Source organism: Camelus dromedarius, chromosome 16 (assembly GCF_036321535.1).
Source record: "Camelus dromedarius isolate mCamDro1 chromosome 16, mCamDro1.pat, whole genome shotgun sequence".
NCBI lineage: Eukaryota > Metazoa > Chordata > Mammalia > Artiodactyla > Camelidae > Camelus > Camelus dromedarius.
In genome coordinates this window covers 3939711-3956374 of record NC_087451.1, presented here as the reverse complement: position 1 = coordinate 3956374, position 16664 = coordinate 3939711, and the positions used below count along the sequence as shown (strand labels likewise).

Sequence of the window (16664 nt, the reverse complement as noted above, 5' to 3'; positions counted from 1 at the left end):
TTGTGTATTTCTGCTGTTTTACTTTTTACAAAGGAATCTGAGATATCAATTCAAGGGGGACTGTTAAATAATAAAGTCTGTCTGGTCTCCACCTCAAAGAGCACATACTATAGATTCCTGATGTAGGATGAGGCTGCCACCACAAACTGACTCAGCTTGAAATTAATATCCAAGATGAAGCAGCGAATACACGTAAATATTCATGATTGTCAACTCTGCTCACGGGTCTGGGCCCTTCACTGCCTGAACGGCGGTGAAATCCCCACCCCTGTCAGGGAGGGAAGAGCGGCTCTTCCAGGTCGCACCCAGGCTTCACGGGCTGTTTCCCCTCACAGACTGTTGTCAACGATTAAAAAGCTCTCAAGATTTTTACACCATGCAAAACTGAAAGACATTTCTGCAGATGGAGCACTTTCTCAGGCTTAAACCTTTTTTGCCTACACTCAGCAAGGGGGAGAAAAGAAACATGACTCTGCAAAGTCTATGAGCCTCACCACTCACAGGAGTAGAACTGCCTCAGCACAAGATGACTGTTCACATTGCAGGGTGAGAACAAAATAAAGCCGCCCCAACCACAGGCACTCCCAGAGACAGCGCTCAGCAGTCTTCTGCACACTCACGGTTGTGCAGCCCTCACCACCATCTATTTCCAGAACACTCCATCATCCCAGAAGAAACCCCCTGTCACTATCAGTCATTCCCTAATCCCCCTCCAACCAGCCCCTTGCAACCATCACCTGCTCTCTGCCTCTGCATTTGCCTATTCTGCGCATTTCAGATCACTGAAGTCAACAATATGTGGCCGTTTATGTCTGGTTCCTTTCACTTAACGTGCTATTATCAAGGATTTTCCATGTTGAAGTGGTATCAGCATCTCTCTCTCTCTCTTTTTTTTTTTGAAAACGTTAGTTTATTAAAAGGTGGTAAGTACTATCAAAAAGAGTATAGTGGAGCATAAGGGGTGGGGATTCAAAGGGAAAAGGGTGGGATGAGCAGTCAGGTTGGACTTCCCAGAAGAGGTGGCCTTTTTCATCTTCCCCTTTATTTTTTTTCCTTTTTATTCACCCTTACGTATGAATAATGTTCCACTACATTGAGATATTATATTCAGTTCATCCATTCAGCAGCTATGTATGGATGACATCCAGAAGAATGAGTGTAAGAGGTGACTAGCAGGGATGGCATTTAAGCAAAGGGCAAGATGTGCTTTAAAAAAAAAAAGCCAACAAACAGAGGCACAAGGAAATTCAGTCCGTTTCTGAGCAAAGTGCATGCTTGCTTCGGCAGGACTACCGTGCAGGGCTGGGGAGGATATTGGCAGGAATCACGGGGAGGGAGTCACCTAAGAAGACTCCCCACCGAAATCAGCTCAGCCATTTCTCCTCCCTCATGTTTCTAGGTTTCTCTTATTTCATGTAATAGCACTTTAACTACACATCTGATCATCTGCATCAGACCACCTTACCTCGAAGCCACAGAAAATCATTCACTGACCGGAGCAGCTCCAGGACAAAACTGTGATGGACCAGGGAGTCCTGCAGCATCCCAGCCTACAGGCACAAACCCCACATGTGCCTTGGTGATGTCCAGAAAATAAAATGCATGGAAATATCTCACTGCTGGTGCACAACATCTGCCCCCAAATTGCCCCAAAATCATGCTGGTAAAGCACTACTCAACCCTCTCACTACAAAAAAAAAAAAAAAAAAAAAAAAAAAAAAAAAAAAGCTAAGATGGCAAATTTAGGCTCTGCCATTGAAAACCAGCAACCATCAATGCCAGTATCTGAGCTGGAATGCTCCTGACTTCAAAAACCACTGCGGACTTATTTTTCAAATTGGAAAGCATATATGTATTCCACGTAGATGGTATTACAGTAGGATTTTTATTTTCGAAATTTCCAGTTCAAAATTAGCACAAGAAAGATTATGTTTCAGCTTTTAAAAAACTCAATTATCTTCCACTTTCTTAATTTTGAACCTATTATTATTTTAGAAATGGAGCAATGCTTCATATTATAAACCAAGTGTTTGGCTTCTGCAAACAAAACCTTTATGACCTCACTATTTCAGAGCAAACTTTAATGATGTTTTGAGAGGTGGGGCCTGGGGCGCTCACTAACAGCCCTTTAAATACTGACAAGGATGTGCTATTAAGTAATGCAAAGGCTCTAAGTCCACATTAACTAGGAAACCAAAGAAACTACACCAAAGCCTTACTTTATCATTTTTAAATATTCCTATTTTTTGAATATTAAAGTTCTTAAAAGATATGATTTTTTTGAGAAAGACAACAGCTGTATTAAATTTCCTCTCACCAAGAAAGCAATCTTTATCAAGAATAAATACCCCATGGAAATCGAAATGACGGGAGGTTTCTAGCTAAGTGAACATGCAGATCTGAACAGAAATCTAAATCCTATCAGATCTCACTCGAACGAGCTCAACAAAGTCCTGGGCTACCCTGGAACTTAGCTCTTCTGTTCCAAAAGTTGGCTGAGCTAAGATCATCACACAAGGCAGGGAAGGAGAGAAGAGGAAAGTCCACCTGGCAGCCTCCATCTCTTTTCTTCCAGCCAAAAGTCACCTCTCGGGCGACCCCGATAAGAAGCCCTCCCCATAAGGAAATCCGGCATCCACACTGCCCCTGCCGTCCCCAAGCAGCCCTGACGCCCCTCTCCCAGCCTGTGAATGGTCTTCTAGTGGCCCCCCAGTTGGTGGCACCCTCCCCCTCTTCCCCGCTACACACACACACACACACACACAGAGCAACAGCAGCCTTCCCAAAGCACAAAGTTGATTACATCACCCCACTTCAAACCCTTCAGAGGCTCCCTGGTAGAGTTCTAGCCCCACCCCCGACCCTGCTCGCCCATCCTCACCTCAGTACCCAGGTCCCCAGTGACCTCAGTGGCCCCCGACCTGCTCCTACTTCCCACTTGCCTCCAGGCTCATTTTGACTGTTTCTCAAGGAAGCCTTCCCTCCCTCCAAACTCCACAATTTGTTCCTCTGTTCCTAGAACATTCTAGGCTAAGTCAACTTCTGACACTGCTAAGCCCCCAAGGAGAATTTTGCTTACTAATATGGGTCCAACCTCTCTCCCCTAGACACTCAGAAGTGTGTGTGTTATGAATAAATGAATGATGGGGTGGGTCTCAAAGGGACAGCCAGACCTGCTCTCGCCCGTCCCGACCTTCCTTACTGTAGAATATCAGAAGCAAAACCAGAAGTACCTTTCCTGAGGGTCACTTCCTGCTGACACCCTTCACTGCCTCCTGTGTCAGTTCTAGTAAAACCCAAGCTCTTCGAAAGCCCTCCACCCCAGGCCCTCTCCAGTGTCCTCCCCAGCAGGGGCACCCACAACCCTGGACCACACATGGCACTCTCCCCGAGTCCCCACCGCACAAGCCTCCAGGCCTCTACCCGGGCTGCTCTGCCACATGAGCCACAGTCTTCACGCTTTCTACTGGCTGACCCTTACTCTGTCTTCACAACTGAATGTAGAGCCCATTTCTTCCAGGAAGTCCTCTCTGATAATATCCTTTAGGTCTTGGCAGGTCTCCCTCTGTAGCAGCACTGCATGGTGACCAACTGGGTGTTTGCTTGCTCCTTTGGGACCACGACCTATTGGGGGCCACTTGGGAAGGAGTGAGAGATTACAAGAGGGGTGGGAGAAGCAAAAAGCAAAAATCACAGCTGAAGTCCCAAATTCAAGGATTCTTTCTCAGAAAAAGAATAAAATATTTCACACGAGTGCAATTTGGCTACTATTTTTGTGGCTTGCGGAAAGCAAGGGCTTGGTGTTCTAGTCCAAAACCCGGGTTACATGCAAAGAAATGTATATATTCATATCCAAAAGAAACCAGAGCTGCTCAACAACAGTTTGCAGTCAGAATGGAAAGGAATTTTGATAAAGGCAATGTCTCTCTCTCTCCCTTCTTTCTTTTCTGGCATCATATAATTTTAGAAGTATTTGCGTGACTAAGAGATGGCTACAGCCCGTGATTCTTCACTGGAGAGTTTGGGCTGAGGAAGCCCAGATTACATTCACTGTGTAAATGCAATCACACCAACAAACTGACAAGTTCCCTTGTGGAGGAGCTGATGTTCCAAAGCAGGCAAACTTATGCAGTAAGAAAACTCTAAATAAAAAGTAAGAAATTCAATGTTCTGTACTCAATTTCATTAGCTATATGGGCCATTACCTGATAGTATATCTTGTCTAATGAAACCGAAAAATAAATTGTGAACATTGATTTTCTTCATCTGACTGTTTTATGCTAAATTTGGATATCAAACCCACAATCCATAAGGACAGATCAGGCCTATGCTGCAGCACAGCTACATCCCGTAGAAGAAAGTCTATCAAGGGAGAACTGGAGAGTTTCCCTCCAGAAGCTGCTAAGTCTGGTTTTGCACCTATACATCATTTGCAACCACTTCATCGTCAAAGGAGTAAGACCTTACCTCTGTGGGGCGTAAAGCACTGTGGTGCTTCAGAACAATCAAAGAACACTGAGCTTTGTGAATCAGTCCTGAGGCACTTAAATCGTACTTTTTCTGAAAGGCCCCAAAACTGACCCACTTCACCATTTCACTACAACAGGGAGGTACCGGAATTAGTAGAGAAAACACGCCCTTGAAGTCTGACAAGACCCTGCTTGAATCCTGTTACAGCATTTACTACCCTCTAAACGGGCCAATAACTTAACCCCTCTGAGAAGGCTTGCCAATCCGCAAAAGGGGGCTGCCACCGCCCACCTGGGAGGCATGGATGTGAATGCAACACGCAAGTAGGGCGGCCGACTGGTACCTGACACGGGGCCTGGTTAGTTTCCCTCCACTGCCCTTGTCCCCCTTTAAACTTGTGCTGTTTCCCCGGTACCAAATGCCCGGAATAGACTGCTCAAATATTCTGTGTATCCCTGGATACATGCCTTACCCTTAGGAGGCCAGAAAAACAACTGCCTTCTCCCCAGTCACTATCAATATTCTTAAGAGCCTGGATTTTTTTAACCTCTATTTTGCAGGGAGACTATTCCAGAATTTTTCAAGCACCATTCTCCACGTTGGCTCCCCTCCCAGCGCCCATCCCTTCTCACCTCAGATCCTCTGTCTGCCTTCTGTTCATTGGAAAGCAAGTCAGGAAGAGCGGGGACTCCCTAGGCCTCCTTCCCTCCCTGATATGTTAGTGTGACTACCTTCAACCCACGCCCCTCTCCAACTCCAGCTTCTGAAGAGTCTACCCTCCCGGACCCTGCAGACTCTGCAACTTCCCAAGACACACACGTGGCCACGGCCCTCCCTTCAGATTTCTTCCTGGCTGGCCCTGCCCCCAGCCCCTTAAGGATAAATGACATTGCCCTGAAAATCCTAAACGCCGCTGACACACCAAAGCTGCATGATCTGGACTTTCCTCCAACCAAGGCACAGACCTGCCCCCCCTCAGCCTCATTCTGCAGCTCTCAAGATGATCTAATTCACATGCACGGCTGTGAACACCAGCTAAGAATGACGACTCCCAACGTGTATCTCTAGTCCGGCTCCTTCAACTCAGCCCCAGGCTCATAGACCCGAGTGCCTCTATGAAGTCCTAACTTGGATGAAAAATGGCATCTTAAAAATGCCTCATGTCCACCATTTACTCTGGAATTCAATTTCTGGCAGGTACCTCCCATGCTCCCCATTTTAGTAACAGACCCAGCACTCACCTATGTGTTTGAGGTCACATTCAATTTCCCCTGTTCCCTCCCTCCAGCCCTGGCCTGGAATATTAGTCCTGTCATTTCCGTCGCTAAGCCCATCTCAAGTCTGGTTCTGCAGGGACCACGGCCGGATCCCCACAAGCTCACAGCAAGGTGCACTGAGTCACAGTCCTCCGAAGGGTGCTCCCTGGAGGGGGAGGCATCTCCTGCCGCCGGTCACCACAGAAGGCACTGGATTCTCACAAAGGAGGCTCTGGAGAAGGGACTCAAGGTTCTCCCGTGATCTGAGCTTTGAAGTTCCCGAGGTCTGGCAGAGCTCCTATTAGCGGACACACTTGCCACTGAGCAGATGAAGATGGAGGAGCCCAAGCAAGGCTGTCCTCACTCCGACCCCTGGGCCCTCGGGAGCCACGGGAAAGGTCTGTGTCCAGGGCACAGCCCAACAATCACAGATCCCAGCCTGCATTTGCCAACCCGGACAGCCTAGACTCCTTCTACTTGCGAGACTTACTTCTGTTCTGTTCCCCCCCGAGAATGTGATGGACTCTTTCAGAATGTCTGGCCTGTCTCAAGCGAGACCAAGTCAGTGAAGGATGAAGTGTTCACATTTGGACTAGAGCATGAAAGGAGAAACAAGACCTCATGTTCAGCATGATGGTGATGGCCAAACTCTTCCCCTGGGTGAGATGAACAAGGGTGGGGGTGAGAATCCAAGGTCTTAGATTGGCCAAAGCATCTTCCTTCATGGCTGACTGGGGGTTGGAGACTCACTACCGCAAACTAACGACACGGCTGTCAGTGGGGGACGTCAGCTGCAACAAACACGGAGTCAGCTCTTTAATGCCAACATGGGTTAAAAGTAAAGGCCGGTGCAGGGAGGCCTGCACGGCTGCTGAGGCAAACCACAGACCCGGCTCTGAATGCCCACTGGCTGGAGCAGAGAGGAAGCTACGGTCCCTTTAACAGTCACTGTGTCCACCAGATCCATGTAAGCCAGCTACTTAGGAGAAGTACATGTTGTCCTGATACTCAGAAAAACCAGCCTCGTAAAGGGAACAAAAGAGTGGCATGGATTTTAGACCCACTTCTGCCCCTTTATGAAGGCAAAATAAAGTAAATGGCACGGGGAAGTTGAATGCAAAAAAAAAAAAATTAAATAACCAAACGGTGACTGATTCCTCCAACAGTGTCCCCTGCAGCTGCTCACCCCCAAGGCTGCCACTTCCTCACCAGTGACCGCCGGTCAGGAAGCGCTGTCACGCACGTCACACAGAGACAGCCAGGAATCACGTGCTGAGCACATTTGTGTAAAAGCAGGAATCGAGCAAGATGCTGCAGACTTTGACTTGACAAGTTTAAATACTCCATGAAAAGAATCCCTCAACAGCCACCTAAATCAATTCGCATCTCACTTCTTCAAAACAATTAAACTAATTGAATAAGGGTGCATTTGTCACCAAATATAAGGAGGACCAAACAGGTTCCACAAAGCAAAGATTTTAACAGATATCAAACACCAGTGGGTGATGTGCTAACAAAGCAAATATTCCAAAAAATTAGAAAATAGCAAGATGACTAGGATAATGCATGGATCAAGGCACCTGAAAAGTTTCTGCTTTTTAAAGCGATGGAGACAGCACGGAGGGCGATCTAGCTATTTCCAATGCAGGATATGCAAAGCCACCTTTTCAGACGCAACTGCGCGGTACAAGAGAAAAAAGAATAAAGAAAAAGGAAAAGAGGAACAAGTGAAAATTAGAAACACACAAGAACAAAATTGACTTTGACAGCATGTACAAGAATTTACGTGAGTGTGTGAGGCCAGGGACGCGGGGATGGTGAGACCCACCCTCACCTCCTGCTCCAGGGAGAGCAGGGGCCCGAGGGGAGTGACGCTGCTTGGGGACCCCAACGTGGTCAGCGCCCCTAACCAAAACTCCACATACATGTGTCTAGGCAGCTTTTAAGCCACAAAATGTGGTCGCATTACAGGCTGGACAGTTTTACTCACTCCCAACGAGAGTAGCAGGAGAGAATTAGTCTCTGCTCCTGCACCAAAGCATTGTTTTAAAAATTAATGACTGTGGAATAGTAAAAGCAACAATGGAGTAAAAGTGACTGGAGGAGAACGTGCTTGACCCGAGCTCACTGGCCGCGTTATCTCACTGACGTTCAGATGCTGGCTGAGCCCTTATGGTACCAAAACAGACAGATCCACCAGGAGGGAGTTTAATGCGATGCTGTATTTTGATGCCTGGAGCCATGCCTGGTACACGAGGTTCTGGGTAAACAATGGTGACAGTGTCAACACTATGGGCTAAGCACACATCCTGCTACTCCTCCAAATCCCAAGGGCAGACTTCAAAATGCAAATACAAGCTGGAATTCTCTGGTGGGTCTGCAGACTCAGAACCAAGCAGTTGCTGAGCAAAAATGTCACCAGTGCCTCCTATGACAAAAGAGGAGGCACTGGCCATGGGGCTCGGGCAGGGCTCCAGGCTTCCACTGCTCACCCACCAGTCTGTCCAGGGGGAGAAGGTGGTCCCTGCTTACGTTGCACCGATGCACCTACCTTGACTGACGCCTGGGGAATCAGCAGGAGGTGACATGTGAGGTGAACGGATCCAGCCTCGGTGTAGCCCGGTGCTGGCAGCTGTGCCCACAGCAGTGCCCAAGCACCTAAACCTGCCACCTCATCCCCAAGGAGCAGAAGGGGGTGCGGACGTGTAGATCACAGGGCCCTGCGAGGACAAATACAGATCATGGCCACTACATGTCTCACCCCTTACTAAAGTCATAGAGGTATGTCCGGGAGGAACAGAAAATTCATCCAGAGCCTGCCAGGCACCACACGCAGGTGGGACTCGGGCCCCCTGTGCCTCTCACTCACAGGGCTGGTCTGGACTTTCTTTTTATCAATTCTCTGGCATCTTCTCCTCCAACTTACCAACAACCAGAAAGTAGGATTTGATCTTATGTAAGTTCAAGAATCACAGAGCACTTCCTCCACAGCGGGCCCGTGCCAGGTCCTCCGACTGTCACCTGTGGTACCGACATGAGCGCCCTCCAGACTCAAGGCCCGAGGCCGTAGGCCGTGAGGGCACAGCTTCCCTCAATCTCCCCAGCAAAGGGGGACCACCTCTGGTCAAAGGCATCTCACCTCTTCTGCCCGAGGGAAAGCATGATAGATACACGGGGAAACAGTGCAGAAGGTGGGGGGGTAGTAAGCCCAGGAGAGCTCGTCTGCACTTCCAAGGCAAAAGTGGGGCCGTTGACTTAATCACAGGGACAAAGTGAGGATGAATCTTTCCCTGCTTTGTCTCATACTCCGTGACACGCCTTTCCCTGCATAAGGAGTTCATCCGGAATTCCCTGGAGGTGTTTCTGATGTCCTAACTTGGCATGCTGGCTGTCAGGGAGGAACAGAGGGCCTGAACCCAGCAGGTGCTGGGCCTGGGAGGCAGGAGACACCGGCTCCAGACCCAGCTTAACCAGCGTCTCGTTCTGCCTCTCGGGATTCAGCATCTCATTTATAAGCAAAGGGATGAGACTGTCCCAGGACAGGCTGCCTAACAAAATTGAAATGAGAGCCATGTAAAGAAAGGTTCCCAGTTGCCACATTTAAAACGGTAAACAAAGAAACAATCAAACAAACAAAAAAACAGATACTAGAAACTAATTTTAAGAACAGATCTTACTTAATCTGCTGTATGTAAAATACTATCATTTTGACATGTAATCAATATATGAAAGTAACAAGATAGTTTACATACATTTTACTAGACAAGTCTCAGCGTCTGATGTGCATTTGACCTACAGCACATCTCAGCTCAGACCAGCCTCTTCCCCAGCGCTCATAGCATCAGTGGCTGTGGCTACTCTATTGGACAGCAACTCCAGGGGTCCCACCAGGGGTCCTGGCTGAAAAGCGGGAGGAAGTCTCCACACTGACCCTAAAAGGTTCTCTCTGAAACAAAGGCAGATTCACTTTTAAATGTTTGTAAACCGTCGGGCTGCACCTCCCTCCGCCCTTGGCTACAAGACAGCCCTCTTCCTTGCTGATCCCTTCCTGGATGTAGGGAAGGAACCTGGCACACAGCCAGGGTGGCCGGGCCTCCAGGTAGACTTACCTGCTGTCTGTGTCAAGTCCCATGAAGTCCTCCTTCTCAAACAAGGTGCAGAGGAGGGGGATCCTTTCACCGGACTTGTCAGGGTCCCATCCAGCCACTTGGACTTGAGCAAGATTAACAGTGACTCAGTGAAGTCTTCGATCCTCTTATCCACCACCCTGCAGTCCTCGTAGTTTGAAGGCCACGTTGGTGCGCGGCTGCTTGGCTACATCCCCATGCAGCACAAAGCAAAGAGCTGAGAGTCATTAAGCGTGGTGCCATACAGCTCCTCTGTACATGGAGCTTCTCGAAGGCCTTGGCCAAGAGGCAGTCGGTAATGGTGACAAGGCCCACGACAGTGCGGTGGGTCTGGAGGTCACTCCACGCATTCTCGAACGCATAGTGGTGCCTGTAGTGGATACAGAGTGCCCACTGGGAGCCGCACGGGCTGATCTGGCTCACCAAGGAGATTCGTTTATAGATGCAAAAGAAATTGTCCTCTGAAATGATCCCCACAGGTTGGACGACCACGGGGAGAGTCTCGTATTCCTCAGCACACTGCACGTAGTCAGGGATGCTCATGTTGCAGGCCCTGCCGAGAGGGGAGAGGAGATCGAGGTAAATATTGTGCTGTGGGCTGCGGGCGCCTCTGGGTTGCGGTGACCTGGTGTGTACCAGCCAGAAGGCAAGGGAAGCACAAGCAAAGCCGGGGGTACAGTTTGTCCTCAAAGTCTGTACATGGCTACCGTAGCTCGGATCACATTACCCAGCTTTTGGTCTAGGCTTCCTGCCCCTGCAGAGAAGGGTCATTTCTTGTTTTCTGTTTCCAAGCACCTAGCAAGACCCTGATGCAAAGTCAGTGCTCAACACTGCGGAATAAAGAAATGAACAAAGGAAGTGCTTTCCCCACCCCCCTTCAGCAGATTATAAAGAAAAGAACCTCAGTAGGATCAAAAGATCTGGATTTCAACACCAATTTATTTGAACTACTAAACTGCAGAATAATGGATAAGAAAACTTGCCTTGGGGAAGAGGGTACAGCTCAGTGGTAGAGCACATACATAGCATGTACAAGGTCCTGGGTTCAATCCCCAGTACCTCATTTTAAAAAATGAAACAAATGAATAAACCTAATTACCCTTCTCAAAAAATATTTTTTAATTCAAAATTCAAAAAACACCTTGCAATTGACACAACATTGTAAACTTGACTATAATTCAATTAAAAAAAAAATCCTTGCCTTACAAGAATATATCTGGATTATGGAAGTTTGCAAATGTAAAATGCTTAGGGTACCACCTGCATAAAGAGGGGGGACTGTACAAATTTACTATCCCTCCTTTATGAGCTATATTTCCTTTGAGGGGTGTTATAAACTCTCAGAGCTAATTTTCTCAGATTAAAAAAAACAAAACAATACTTGATTCTCAGTACTGCTGAAGAATCAGATAAGCCTGTGAAAGCATCTGACACACAGAGATTACTCAATAAATGTTTGTTGAATGAATGAATAAACAAGCAAAGTGAATGCTGCTCCCTACCACAGACCATCATAATGGTACTTCCTGGAAATCCCAAGCCCACATTACACCCGACTACACACTAAACATGTGGGTGACTTGGGCAGGCCTGTGTGCTTCTCTAAGCCCCAGTTTAATCATAGATAGAAATGAGGGCAATAACAGAAACCTCAAAGGGTTAGTGAGTCAGTAATGAATTGTACCCCAACTTTGCAAGATGGAACCATTAAGGAAAATTGGGCAAAGGGTCCATAGGCCCTCCGCATATTATCTCCTACAAGTACAGGGGAACCTACATTACATCTCAAAATAAAAAGTCTAATATTTTAAAGAGGCTACTGAGGTTAAATGAGCTCATTGTCTCAAATAAGGAACACACAGTACAAGTACGACAATGCCTAGCCCATGAGATACACTCAGTTAACATTCCCACTGAACCCACTAATCCCTCCAACTTCAGAGCATGAGGATGGGTCCTCGTGGCCAAAGGCCACTGCACCTGAAACTAACAAAGCTAATGGTCCCCACTTCCAAGAGCCCCTGTCACCACCCTTGTTCTAATTTTCTATTTGTAATATTTTTATTTAATAGAAACCCCCAATTGCATAGCCTTCAGGTCACCAAAACCTGACCACAGAGATCATGATGGCAGCCCTCCTTGGTGAAACAATAAAATGAAAAGCCATTTCCACAAGACCTGTGTGTAAATCTACTAGGGAACTTCATCTTGGACTGAGGAAGGGGACTGGGGAGGAGGGGGCAATCTGGGGGCACAGAGAAATTTGGGCCACCTGTCCCACGATGGACTTTAGACTCAACCCTCGCCCTCCAGGTAATTCAAAATACACACCGAAAGAGGTGCTATGGACAAGATTTTTTTTAAAGAAATCCCTGACTCTCTAGCAGGTCTTGTTTCTACCGAGACACAGATGGCTTATGTGTATAATGTTTCACAAAAGCCTTAAAAAATTATCACCCCAACTTGACACATTAAGAAACTGAGGTAGAGAAGTTTATCATATTGTACAAGATTAGAGAGAGGCCACGTCAGACACCGTATTTAAACCCAAGCCCCTGTTCCAGTGCTCACACTAGAAATTGTGACATGCTGCCCGTTTCCTGCCCTCCCCCTGCAATAAATTTCTGAAGAGTCTTTTCTGTGACATCTGGAATCACAATAACTTCAATTTTCCACAAAGAGCTATGTCACTCCCTGGAGGACATATCAAAATCTAAAGGGTTGGGATGGGAGGAGAGATTTGCATATTCTGTTTCTCAAAGGAAACATGGCGTTAAAAGAAACTGAAAAGCACTTATCTAGTCTAAGCCCTCATTGTGCAGAGAAAGAAACGGAGGGTCAGAAGAGATGAGGAAAGGGCCTTATTAACAAATATTGCTTCAGCGCAGCATCAAGCCAGCCCTGGGCACTGCTGGGGGAGAATCTGGGAGACCCAGGAGAATGAGTGTTAGAAAAAGGAAAGAGGAGAAGCATACAAGGCCCTGTCTCTACACCACCATACCATGAAATTCCACCAAATTACCCAGTATGGGTGCAGCCAAAATTAAGGTGGGCTAAACAGGTTATAGAAACCTGGAAGTCTCAACCCTAGTGCAAATTCCAACATTTACTCTGCTTTTTTCCCAGTTCAAGCATCAACTCAGTGGGCACTCTGTTCCAGGGACTACACGAGGCCTGGAGTTCTCCCAAGTACAGATCTCTATTACCACGTGTGCAAACCACATAAAGGCCCACCAGAAGAAAAGTGCCCACAGATAAGATGGAATTACTGAAGCTGAAAGCAGTCAAGCAGCGTATGTTACTAGGAAAAATGATGCTGCTAGAAATGGACTCATGGACATAGAAAGCAAACTGTGGTTAGCAGGCAGGAAAGGGGGGATTAACATATACACATTAATAAATATAAAATAAATGACAATGACCTACTATATAGCACAGGGAACTATATTCAATTTCTTGTAATGACTTGTGCTAAAAACAATCTAAAACATATATATATACATATGCATATGTTTATAACTGAATCTCTGCTGTACACCTGAAACTAATATTGTAAATTGACTACACTTCATTAAAAATAATTTTAAATAATAAGTATAAATAAAATCAACGCCATTAAGATAAAATAAAAGAACACTCTTATCCCCTTAGCAGTAGGTGGTGGAGAATTCTGGTTACAAGCACCAAGTCCACTGGATCACTCCAGCACTGACTGTCACTCTTTCTGACCATCAGACAGTCACTTGGCTTCACTGAGGTTACTTTTCTCTTCTGTGAAAGGCTACAGTGGCAACTAATGATGTATAGAATCTCATCATTCACAAGCCCAACAATTAGTGAGGACTTCCCATGGGCCAGGCTCTGGAGAGATGAAAAGATAGGGTCCCAGATATATTCATGGTTAGAAGAAGTATATGCCATAAAGACATTTATTCTTCCTGTTTTGATAGACAGATTCAATGCAATTCTGATTAGAATTCCTACCAGACTTTTCATGGAATGTAACAAGTTAATTTATGGTCAGGAACAGCCAAGAAACTTCTTTAGAACCACCACTGGGGAGGGGTGGATAGGTCATTCATTTCCACTGTTCTTTCTGAAGTGATGAAAACGTTCTGGAATAATAATGGTTGCACCACTTTGAATATGCTAAAATCTGCTGAATTGTACCATTTAAATTGGTGGAATTCATGGTGTGTGAACAGTATCACAATAAAGCTTTTATATGAAAAAATATTTCTTGACAATTATTTTTCCCTCTATACAACTAGTCTACCCCACAATTTAAGAAAAACAAAAAACCAAAACAAACTAAACTGTGCCAGGAGCTTTTTAGGACTGCAATGTCCCTAGGTCTCCAACGCCTCTGGTGGTGCTGTTCCTGTTAACACACACTAGCTGGGCTGGGCTAGTTAGGGACTGTAACTATGTTTTTAAAATCGACGGTCACACGTTTCACCCTGGGAGAGGGAAGGAAGGAGCATGTCACAGCCTCATGCCTTCAGCTCATTTTTAACTGAACCAAGCCCTGCTTTCAACACTGAAATCCCTGGCACTATAAAAACACGTGACATCAACAAGCACCGCCATCATAACACCTGAAATTGTTCAAGGTACTTACCTGGGGCAGAAACACTGAGGGGGGAGACGGAAACTCCCTCAGCACTGGCGCTCACTTTTCCAGACTCCATCAGGAGAAACTGGGCTTTACAGCCTGAGGCTCTAAGCCCGGGAAGCAGCGCCCAAGCCGCTGACCTGGTCCTCAGGGAGCTGGAAAGGGAGAGGAGGGCAGCCCCGGGGTCGCAGGGCAGGGAAAGCATGGGTGGGGATGCGGGCTGCAGCCCCGCTCTGAGGCCAGCCCCAGCCCCAGCCGCCCGCCCCGATCGGGTCCGCAGAACCCGCCCACCCGGGACACAACCCTCCCAGGGGCAGGGATGAACCGGCGGCCAAGGAGAGGAAGCCCGGGAGGAGAGGACTCGTGGGCGGGAGAGGGGAAGGGGTCGCCAGCCGCGGACTGAGGGGAGCCCGGCTGGGGCGAGAGGCGGCAGGTGCACACCTGGCCCTGGACAGCTGTGGCCAGGGAGCCGGGGTATGTGGCGCGGGCAGAGGGGTCTGGCCCGAGAAATTCAGCTGAACACAGGGGTGACTCGCGCCCTCGCGGGCTTTGACACGCGGACCGCCCTCCCGCAGACGCCTGACCCCTTTCCCGGGAGCCCCCACCTTGCATTTCCACAGCCAGAGGCCCCGGCACCGGGCAGGAGCTAAAGGCCTACCGGTCGACAGAGCTGAGAAGACTTTGGGGCCGATTCCCAGCTCGGAGCTGGAGCTTCCAACCCGCGGTCCAGCTGGCACCGCCTGCGCATGCGCAGGAGGGCCAGAGATCCTCTCTTGGTTCTGTGATAGAGGCTGGGGCATTGAGGGAGGGAGAAGATGGGGGGAGGAGGAGAGGAGGGGAAAAGTGGAGGGAGACAGATGGACAGGAGGAGCAGAGAGTAGGTAGTGATCTGGAGAGGGGAGGGGAGTAGCAGAGATGTAGAGAAAAAGCTTTACTTCTGGGGCACCCCGAAAGAGGCGGCAGACCTGCCTCTGTACCATTCTGTAACCCTTCAAGGCCCGCAGCTCAAGTTTTACCTCCCTGGTCCAGCCCTCCAGGCGATGCCTCTGCAGAACCCCTACGGGGATCAAACCTGTTGTTCCCACGTGGAGCTGGGTTTCCTGTTAATCTGGGAACCAAGCACCAGCAGGTGTTGTCTCTCAGAACTAACTTGGGAAGTGTACATATTCCCCTTTTACAGGCTGGGAAACAGGCAGGCACGATCTCTGCCTTAGCTCCACTGTCCCAGGTGTTGGCCTTGCGGGGAGTGGGAGGTACAAGATCAGAGCCCCAGACAGAGCAGACTGCCTGAGTGTTGGTGCATAGTCCCATCCCTCCTGGGTAAAACACACCTAACCCAAGTGGAACCATCAAGGGCTCACAGTAGGTTCCTGGGTGTGGGAGAGCTGTCCTCAGTTCCAGTGCCCAGCTTGCTAGGTAGATAGGAGTGTTACCGAGTCCAAATTCATTCTCCTCAGTGAAAGACAGGCCAATAAGTTGGGAGACCCGCTGCTGGGGCATGGAAAAGCAATTTTCTGTAGAGCTAGATGGCAAACTAATGTCCTGGAAAACCATCTCCCCAAGTTAGAATTCAGGCTCGTTTCCTATGTGCTTGGTTGTTGCAAACTTCTTTGTGTAGGAATTCCTTGTTGTTAGAATCCTTTGTTCTTGCAGCTATCTGCCTGGGTCAAATCTCTGTAAACCTCCAACAAAACAAAAGTTATTTTCTATTCTGTAACTTGTTATCATTTTATGAATGGAAAAGTGTTAAATATCCTTAAAGGTCAGAGCCTTCAGAATAGGCTCTTCTGTATATTTCAGGCTCTAGGCAACATTGTTTTACAAGCAAGATGAAGCCTAGGAGACAGAGCAAAGGGTTAAAGTCAAAGGAACAGATCTAATATGGAGTCAGGTTTGTTTTTTTCTATTACCCGGGCAGAAGCCACTTGAGGATTTAAATCCCTTTAAGTTAAAAATAACTAAAACCTTAAAGGAATTTACATACATAGGTGGGAATGTGCATAGCATATCTGGAAAAGCACACAATGGATAGTAAACAGTGGCATCTCCAGGGAGGGCTGGAAGAACACGGGATGAGAGAAAACTTCTTTCACTTGTGTATTTTTGTGCTGTTTGAATTGTTTTTAACCATATGCATGTATTTCTTTTTCAGTTTAAAAAAAGTGTAATGGAGCAAAGGAGTAACAAGCTCAGCAA

General features: G+C 47.5%; 1 long non-coding RNA gene across 6 annotated transcripts in view; it reads right to left on the bottom strand.

The window, feature by feature from the left end:
• Positions 1 to 16664, bottom strand: part of LOC135323188 (uncharacterized) — a 90954-nt gene that overhangs the window by 25678 nt on the left and 48612 nt on the right. For 3 of the 6 annotated variants that reach the window (XR_010384419.1, XR_010384420.1, XR_010384422.1), the window contains 2 exons: positions 9836 to 10406; positions 8278 to 8446 (listed from right to left, as the gene is read on the bottom strand). This is a non-coding gene — a long non-coding RNA (uncharacterized LOC135323188). Of the gene's footprint in view, positions 1 to 3481; positions 3625 to 8277; positions 8447 to 9835; positions 10407 to 14474; positions 14647 to 16664 lie in introns of those variants that run through there. The other 3 variants (XR_010384423.1, XR_010384421.1, XR_010384424.1) reach the window with 3 other exon arrangements.